Here is a 9106-nt window from a genome sequence, read left to right as displayed (position 1 = left end):
CCAAGTTAAGCAAGAGAGAGAGAAAGATATAGGAAATTGCTACATTAAGCAACCCAGACGCTATGACTTCTCACAAGTTTTAACAGAATATAGACTCAAGACACAAAGGGAAGATGATTTGGTTTTTGCTTGTCTCTGTGCCAGACCTGAAAGACCACAGAGCCTGTGGTTGCTGAGGCACTGGGCTTAGCAATGCAAAGAATGAACTTCACTCAAATTGTTCTTGCACTGTTTCAAGGGAAGGGCAGAAACACAAACTCCTCAGCTACTGCCCCAAAATCTACTCTGGCACAGGTGTGAATCCATAATACAGCTGGTGAGATATATCAACAAGAATCAAATCTCAATTCAAGTCCTGGATTACACTGAAGCTACTTTGTGTGAAAGTCTTCCCTAGTGACCTTCTTCCTTCTTAACAGTAGCACTTCTCTTCCTCCTTTGATCAGCCCTACCACCTTTTTCTGTAATCTAAGTACAGAACAGCTCCCTGAAGTGCCTAATCCCCACGGCCACCAGCCTGCTTCCCGCCTGTGCCTGCAGCTAGCTCACTGGAGCTTCTGAGCCTTTTCTTCCATTACCTGCCTAGGTCCTCAACTTTGCAAAGTTATCAACATTGACCAGATTTTTTCCAGACTCCCTCCCTTCCATCACAAATCATACTGCTTGTACACCTTCTCATGACCTACTTTTTCTACCAGCAATCCTTTTTCAGCATTTCTTATGACCATATTTCCTTTACCCTCAGCTTTTCCATGTTTCTTTAATGATGCTACCTACTTTCTGCCTCTCCCTTTTCTTCCTCTGCTCTTTTTAGTACTTATAATTTCTTTCCTTTCTCTTCACAGGCGGTTCAATATGCCCTTTTCTCACCTCTTCCACAGGCTGTATATGCTTCTGTTCTCCACTCAGCCTACCCTCCGTTCTTCCATTTGATTTTGAAGCTACATTCAACAAAACCTAAACAAAAAGCAGGAAAGAAAGAAAGCACTAGTAAAGCCCTGATCACAGCTCCATACGTCCTCCAGCAAAGTTTATCTCTAGTAGCCTTGCTAACAGTTTAAGGAGGGCCAATAGATCTCATTCAGGTAACACACCTGGAGCAGTAAACAACTGCTCTCAGCTGTCTTGGCTCTATCTCACATCATTAGCACAGAGATATTGCTGTGCTCCATGAAGCCAGGTGTTACTTTCAGTGTCTAATATAAATGCTGCATAAGCAAGCAAAACTTAACACAGGACAAAACTACTTACTTCATATTAGTAAAGCATTTGGAAAATAAATTCACAGAGGACTACTGCTCTTCCAGTTGTGTGGCCTGCAGCCTTATGCCTTTCAGCAATGCAGCTGAGGCAGTCAATTACCACCCTGAAAGACACTGCTGCCCATGGTGAATTATTGCTTAATTAGATGGAGCCGGGATGTTCTATCACATGTGCAATGCTTTATGAATAAAATCAAGTGTATCCTGCTTTCTAAGCATTCATCTCACCACAGCACAAAACTTGGGAAGTGACAGCTTGCTACCAGGAGGAAATCTACCCAAAAAGAGGTATCTGTTATGTTTCAAAAAAGGCGTGCAACTATAAACAGTTTAAACAACTCAATAGTCTGCAGTGCTGTCAGTCATAAATGCTTATGTGGTGCAGGAGCAGATAAAAGCTCCAGTCAATATCAGGACCCCACTGTGATGAGCTTCATCAATGTAGGAAAACAGCCTGGTGAGAATTTCTCCACAAAAGTAGCTCCATGGTCACTCCCTTTCTATGTTCACTCTAATTCCCCACTAAGGATGCCTTCATGCTAATCTGCTTCCAAACTAATTTGAGGCAATTTCAGAAAGATCCTCTGTTTGGATTAAGAGTGGCCACACGAAGAGTTCATGCAAAAACAGCTGGCATGCTTTAAATTCACATTCTAGATTGTTTTGAAACAGATTTCATGTACAAGTATATACCTTAAACATAAAATCTCTGCCTTAAAGGATTTATTATCCAAAAATCCAATCTCACAAACACTTATACACCTTCTCAGCCTGCAGCATACAATTAAACCCTTCCAGTATGTTTTAAGAAGGTTGCATAAAGTTTCATGATCTAAAATGTTAGGAATAGCTTTTAATTTCTGAGTTAATTGGAGGTGATCTCCCTCATGTCAAACTCCTAACAACAGGTCAATAAATTCAGCAGGAGGTCTTTTCAAGCAATATTTAAATTTCCAGTTCATAAGAGAAGTGTCTCAAATCAGCATATACTTGAGTGAATACTGCACTTCTCAAGAGGCTAAAATCATTTATACTTCCCACATTTCAAATGTTTTGTAAGATCTAATACTATAAAGACACATGTTAACACTTTAATTATTTGGTTAGTCCACTACTGAGGGCTTCCTACACAAAATTGGCACAAAACTAATTCCCTGATTAATTTAACTCTTACAAAGGGAGTGCAAAGAGTGAACAGAAGGATGAAGGAAGATTGTAACTAATACTACTGCTAAAAGGCTTTGTAATTTGTCTAGCACAGGGAAAGTCCCTACAAACAATACCTAAAGAAACATTGTGTGAGATATATATATATATATAGGGCTAGAAGTCCAGGGGAACAGTGATAGCACTCCAAATAAATCCAAAGATTAATTAAATAAATAGAGATGCTGGTAGTGAAAAGTGATTCCAATCCCTGGTCAGTACAGGGTTAAGGGCAGTAACTGTCAGGTCTCAGAAATGGGCGACACTGTCCACAGAAGGGAGTAACCCAACTGAGAGCAAAGATGGTGTACTAATTCCATTGAGTGCCTCTACTGATAGGTCTCTGCAAAAGGTCCTGGCTAGATGAAGCTGCTGTTCTCCGAAGGAAGCCCCGAGGAAATGTAATCAGAAGCTCTGACCAATGAGTGGAAGATGAACTGTGTAACATTGAAGGCACAAACACTAAAGGCAAATGTGGGCGGTGCATATCAGACCAGTTATCTTTCTACAGTAACTGTCATCATTGATGTGTCATGTGTAATCTCCTTTGAAAGCTGGTAATATACTAAAGACCATGAACTTAGAGAATGTAAGTGTAATTCATCTCTTCTATAATATTAAATATGTGACATTAATAGCTCCAGTAGGATATTAAAGTATAAATTCCTCAGCCCACCCTGGACAAGAGTAGCTAGCCAGCAGGCTAGCCCTCAAAGCCTGCCTCTAGAAAAAGCCATCAAGCCCTCACATTTTTATTCCAAACCTCAATTCTCAAAGACATGGACCATGGGTGATTGAAGACACTAAAGCTTTCTGAAAAGAAAGAAAGGGAGATTAAGTTCCTACAGAGAAGAGGGAGAGTCCTATTGGCTACTCATGCAAACTTTGAAGCTGAAGCAGTGAAAATAAGTGGGAAACTACATTGGAGGGAGGCTGCCCAGAGCACAGACACATTTAGGCTCTGTCTGAAAAAGGATAAGCGTGGCTACCTACTTACTAAGATTAACTGGATTTTTGTGTGTGTGTTTGTAACATTTCCTTCCATATTGGCAGGCAACAGTAGGGCCTTAACTCTTGCTTGGCCTTGTTTGGCCTGTTAATTTGCCTGAAGTTGGCTACAAGGGGGCTTGGGGGAAAACCACTGAACTGAGCAGATAGTAAAAATTTCGGTGTGACAATGATCCTTGTGGACCTGCAGGCATTTTTAGGAGACACAATGCTGAAGGGTACTTCTTGCTACACTGCTAATGACCCTTATTTGCAGTTGGTATCACTGGCGCCAAGCCTTGGAAAATAGTTCCTTGTGGCAAACACAAACCAGCATTTCTTTTGCAAAGAGCAGATGGATGAGCAGTACCCTGGGACTCTAGGCAAAGCCTGAGGCATCACACATGGGAAATTTTCAGTTATCTGAGAATTCAAATCTTTTCCCTGTTTCCATAATTTAAGGAGAAGTTATACAAGAAGCCAGGCAAATACTGCCATAATCTAAGTAACATTTCTGAAAGTCATATGGTTACATTGCTTTACTGCTTACACTATAAACTGGTCTTTTTTTGTTAATCAAGGCAACTGCTGAAATCTCTTGTTTCACTTCAGTGGTGATAAATGCCTTTGGGTCTCAGCATCCCAATTCATAGTGAATACTTGAGAGTACTGCAGATAAATCAGCTGGGGTAGCAAGAAGAAAGAGGGGCAACAGCGGCTATTTCAGGCCAGTGGATTTAGTGTGCTAGTCTCTTTCCTGATTTACATTGTGTAATGTTGCAACATTCATATAGAGCAAGAGACCCTGGACCAGCTGGTTGTGAAAGTAATTTGGGTTTGTATCTCACAGTCTGCAGCTGGCTGGCTTGTATAGAGAGCCACCATTCTCCAAGTGAGCCTTACCTTAAAATGAGCTTTTGTTATTCATCATGTGTCATTCCTCATCAGCTACAGTCTTGGTTTCTTTGGTTTATGACAGTTCTGCCAGGCAAGTACAGGGTTGTGCTAAGCAACAAGAGCCATTTGGATCAGGGTGCCAAGTCAGGACAATTACACAAATCATTGATTTTATCTCAGGCAGCCAAAGTATTTCTAACAGACTCCAACATTCACATTTACTCAGCCAGTTTCCTCACAGATTTCTCAAGTAGTCACATGATAGGAAGACAGCAAGCAGTCACAATGAAATTTACTTCTAAACCAAGCATTACTCCCCCTCAGCTCCTTCCCACTTTTCACCACTATTTACCCTGCTCAAATACACAGAATTTACAGCAATCTGTTTAAAAAAAAAAAACCAAACAGATCAATTCCTTTATTTCACATTAGAAAAAGATGAGGTGGTGTGTGCAGTTGTGCTGGTTTTGGCTGGGATAGAGTTAACTTTCTTCACAGTAGCTAGTATGGGGCTGTGTTTTGGATTTGTGCTGAAAACAGTGTTGGTAACACAGGGATGTTTTTGTTACTGCTGAGCAGGGCTTACACAGAGCCAAGGCCTTTTCTGCTCCTCACCCCACCCCACCAGCGAGGACGCTGGGGGGGCACAAGAAGTTGGGAGGGGACACAGCTGGGACAGCTGACCCCAACTGACCACAGGGATATTCCATATGATGTCATGCTCAGCAATAAAAAGCTGGGGGAAAGAAGAAGGAAGGGATGGACGTTTGGAGTGGTGGTGTCTGTCTTCCCAAGTAACCATTAGGCATGATGGAGCCCTGCTTTCCTGGAGACGGCTGAACACTTGCCTGCCGGTGGGAAGTGGTGAATGAATTCCTTGTTCTGCTTTGCTGGTGCGCACGGCTTTTGCTTTACCTATTAAACTGTCTTTATCTCAGCCCACGAGTTTTCTCGCTTTTACCCTTCTGATTCTCTCCCCCATCTCACCAGGGGGAAGTGAGCAAGTGGCTGTGTGGGGCTTAGTTGCTGGCTGGGGTTAAACCACGACACATGGGAACTTAGTGCCAGCAGCCCCACAGAAACAATCTGCATGAAAAATTCATTTACGTTGAATCACTGCAGCATCTATTTTATCAAAGCAAGTGCTTCTATGCTCAACCAGTGTAAGCCACAGATGGGAGGGTTTAGGCAATCAGCTGCAAGATTAGGAAGAAATCCGAATATGTAACCTGCTCATGCATTTCTGAATGTAAAAAATAAATATCCAGTAGCATAGGAACAGTAGGCAGCAGGTCACTGCTGTCCATCAAACATTTTATCAGCTTCAGTAATGGAACATGGATATTTATCTGGGATGAAAACACACTGCCATATAGTCTGCTTTGATTAACTTGTCACATAAATCCTCTCTTACAGGAATTTTCAGGAGGTATTGAAAGCATTATTAGAAATGTCAGGGCTAGAACTGTCAGGAGCTACAGTGTGGGGAAGACTCAATTGAACAAGGCAGCACGTAACAAGAAGAAAACACTCTGAATTAAAATTGTTTGATTAATTTAACTTTTTTATATGAAATCAAAATCCCAGTTTATTTTCTAATCCTTCCCTTGCTGGTCAGAAAAGCATCTTCACTTTAGAACATTATTTTGATTTAGTTTCCTGCTATGATTTCCCCAAGGACCTTTGCTAGCTGGATGACTCAGGTCAGGTGAATTTTCATGAATGACTGGACTGCTGATAAGTTTTAAGCTTCAAATAGTTTTAATATTGCCTCAATAATTATATATCCCTCATATATCCAGAAATAAACATAAATTTTCAAAGAGGTGATATCAGACAAAGAAGATCCAGATTGAGTTGAAGTCCTTAGAGGAGCTGTGGATGATGAGAGGACATCCCACAGACTGAAGAATGAACAATACTGTTTTGGGGTTCCTAAGAAACCTGCAAAGACTGTAGAAACACTAGGAAAAGTCATCAGACCCTTGCAAGGAAAAGGAATTTATGTGTTGTTGCTACTAAAAAAACCAAACAAAAATGAATAAAATTAGAAATAAAGTTTTGATAAGATTCTCTCAATTTTTATTCCAAATCTCTTCCAATTCCTAGATGTAGTTTTTGTGATGCTAATCTATTTTTCAGCAGCTGCACTGCATTTTTACTAAACAATTTCCTGTCTTAGAAAATATTTACTTCATGTGCAAAATCAACAAATATCATAAAGCTGGAAAGATCTCCATTTCTGGCTTATATATGAAAACCTAACTATTTTATTTGGATGTTTTATTACAATAGCTCATGGAAGTCATACACTGGTAGCTGAATACTCCTGTTCTCCCCTGCACATTGTGCTCCCTAGCTGGATTTTCTCTTCCATCATTAAAGACCTTCTCTCACATGGGATGAGGCTGTCACAGTCCCATTATGAAGGAAGGCAATTATGAGCCAACAGGGAGATATATTCAAATCCAAAATATAACTGATTTGAATTAAATGTTCCATTTTCAAGTGTTTTGCCAAAAACGTAATTTTTTTTTTCAAGACAACAAAAACAAACTAAAGTCTCCATACAGCTTTATTTTAAAGTTTTGTCAACAATGGGAAACCATCAGGTGCTACAAGTGTTTGTCCGTAACAATGACTTATCTAAGTATAGGAAAGCTAGAAATCCCCAAATTTAGGCACAATAAACCCAGAGTATTTCTGCAATGACAATAATACTACTGAAATTATTACTATTGTAATTTAAATCATAGTAGGTCAAATTTAATTTATTCAAGCAGAATTTGTTCTTCGCATAGCAACATCTGCGAGAGGGGCTGTTGGAAAAAGAGACAAGTATCCCATGTTTTATTCTGATTTCTTTTACTAAATCAAATATATTTACCTAAACTAGGTAAATATCAGCATGGTAAATCCAGAGGGCCACTGCAGCCAGGGAATGCTAAAATCTTTGCCCCCCCCCCCCGCAAGGAGAGCAAACAAGATCTGTGAGAAACAGAAAATAGATGCCTGAGATTCTCCAGTATAAAGCAAGCATGCCCTCTAAGCCTGTCCCACATATTGTTCAGGCACTAAGTGCTTTCTTCATCATAGTATTCGAAGTGAGAAAAGGTGTGGTACTACAAAGAGCGTGAAGAATGGTAAATTTGAAGGAATAATGTCATAATAACTCTACTAAGATTCCTTGCCTGTGTTAGTGCTACAAGTACATGTGTTCTTAAAAAGATACACTTTTTAATCTGTTGTGTTTCATAACACATATACTGCTTGTTTCCCTCTTGCCACACACTTTGACAGGTAGTTTCTTTCTCTTGTTTTGTTTCTCTTTCATCTGTTGATTTTCAGGGACAAGAACTGTGTTTGTGTTTTGAATTTATAGCACAGCAAGAACATATTGAATTTAAAGCCATAATCTAATGTAAAGACATTCAAATCACTACAAATAATAAAAGGTAGATATAAATTGTCCTAGACGGCACAGTTGTAAATGCAGGAAATATGAGTCAAGATTAAGTTGTAGTGGCATTTCGGCTGTCTCAATATAGACTAAACAGAGATGGAACGCTTGCTCTGATCTTCATAAATTGAAGTTCAGCTCCTGTGTAGATTTTGAATCCCCATTTGCATATGTAAATTACACCATTGTTTATGTAAATTGGACATTTATTCACACAGCAGAGTAGAAAATGTGCAATATGCCTACGGACAATTAGTGCAAGCAACTGTGCTATCCACATACACAAAAGAAACCCTATTACAGGAAGCAGCTATCAAGTAACCTCCAGGTCAATGCTACACTTCCCATGCTTCAGCAGCATGCAGTCACTGACATTACTTTAAAAGTTATTTTCAGAAATTGCCAATAATCCAATAAGGGAAAGAAATTAATTTTCAGACATAATAACAATAGAAAGATGGCAGTCATATGTCTCATATTGAGACAGGAGGAAAAGCAGAGATTGTTTAACTCAGTATTTGTGAAAATAGTTCTGAGAGCCCTTGCACTCCAGCAGACCTGAGCTGCCATCACTTCACCATCACAGACAGCTCACTGTTCTCTGGCTACAGGAAATACCTCTCCAACATCTGCACATGTATATGGTTGCAAACAGATAGATAAGCCAATGAGACACATACTAAAATTGCTGCAAAGTAATTCATCCTTCTGCTTCAGTTATTCATCCAAAAATAATTAATACATGCAGACTTCAAACACATCATGCAGTTCAGGTTTGGCAGGGAGGCTTTGATAAGTGAGTGAAACTATGAACAAAATCTTTTCTAGGAGGAAAAAAGTTTGACTTTGAAAGTCTTTTTCATATCATCTTGTGATAAGATGCATTTCTTTATTCTCAATTTATTTCTCTGTGGGAGGTCCAGTCTGAAGCATAAGCAAAATGGCAGCCCCACCGAGAGGAAGGAAAGGAGGGAAAGTAAGTGTCTTATTCAAGGAAAAGAGATACCTAAACAATGACCAGAATATCCGTGAATGAACACTGAAGGCACATTTTTGATCCATGTTATTTAGTCTTATTTAAAAGAAAGATTGATACAGCTATCAAAGTTATCATACATAATTGCTGCCATTTTCATGGAAATAAAGAGCGTTCATGAAGTCATTTGACTCTGCTAGTCCTTCTTTACTCATAGTTGAAATTGAGTAAGAACATGGTTTTAAGCAGAACAGAAGCGCCCCCCCCAAGAACTATTCTTCTTGAGCACCCCTACAGGTCTATACACACTTTAGTCTT

At 39.6% G+C, this 9106-nt stretch overlaps 1 long non-coding RNA gene across 1 annotated transcript in view; it reads right to left on the bottom strand.

The window, feature by feature from the left end:
• Window positions 1–827: 827 nt before the first annotated feature.
• Window positions 828–9106, bottom strand: part of LOC128146276 (uncharacterized) — a 74561-nt gene continuing 66282 nt past the window's right edge. The window contains exon 3 of the long non-coding RNA XR_008236721.1: window positions 828–957. This is a non-coding gene — a long non-coding RNA (uncharacterized LOC128146276). The remainder of the gene's footprint in view (window positions 958–9106) is intronic.

The sequence above is a fragment of the Harpia harpyja genome, chromosome 1 (assembly GCF_026419915.1).
Source record: "Harpia harpyja isolate bHarHar1 chromosome 1, bHarHar1 primary haplotype, whole genome shotgun sequence".
In the NCBI taxonomy this organism is placed as follows: Eukaryota; Metazoa; Chordata; class Aves; order Accipitriformes; family Accipitridae; genus Harpia; species Harpia harpyja.
The sequence above is the reverse complement of the archived record's forward strand: the minus strand, read 5'-3'. Positions and strand labels throughout refer to the sequence as shown.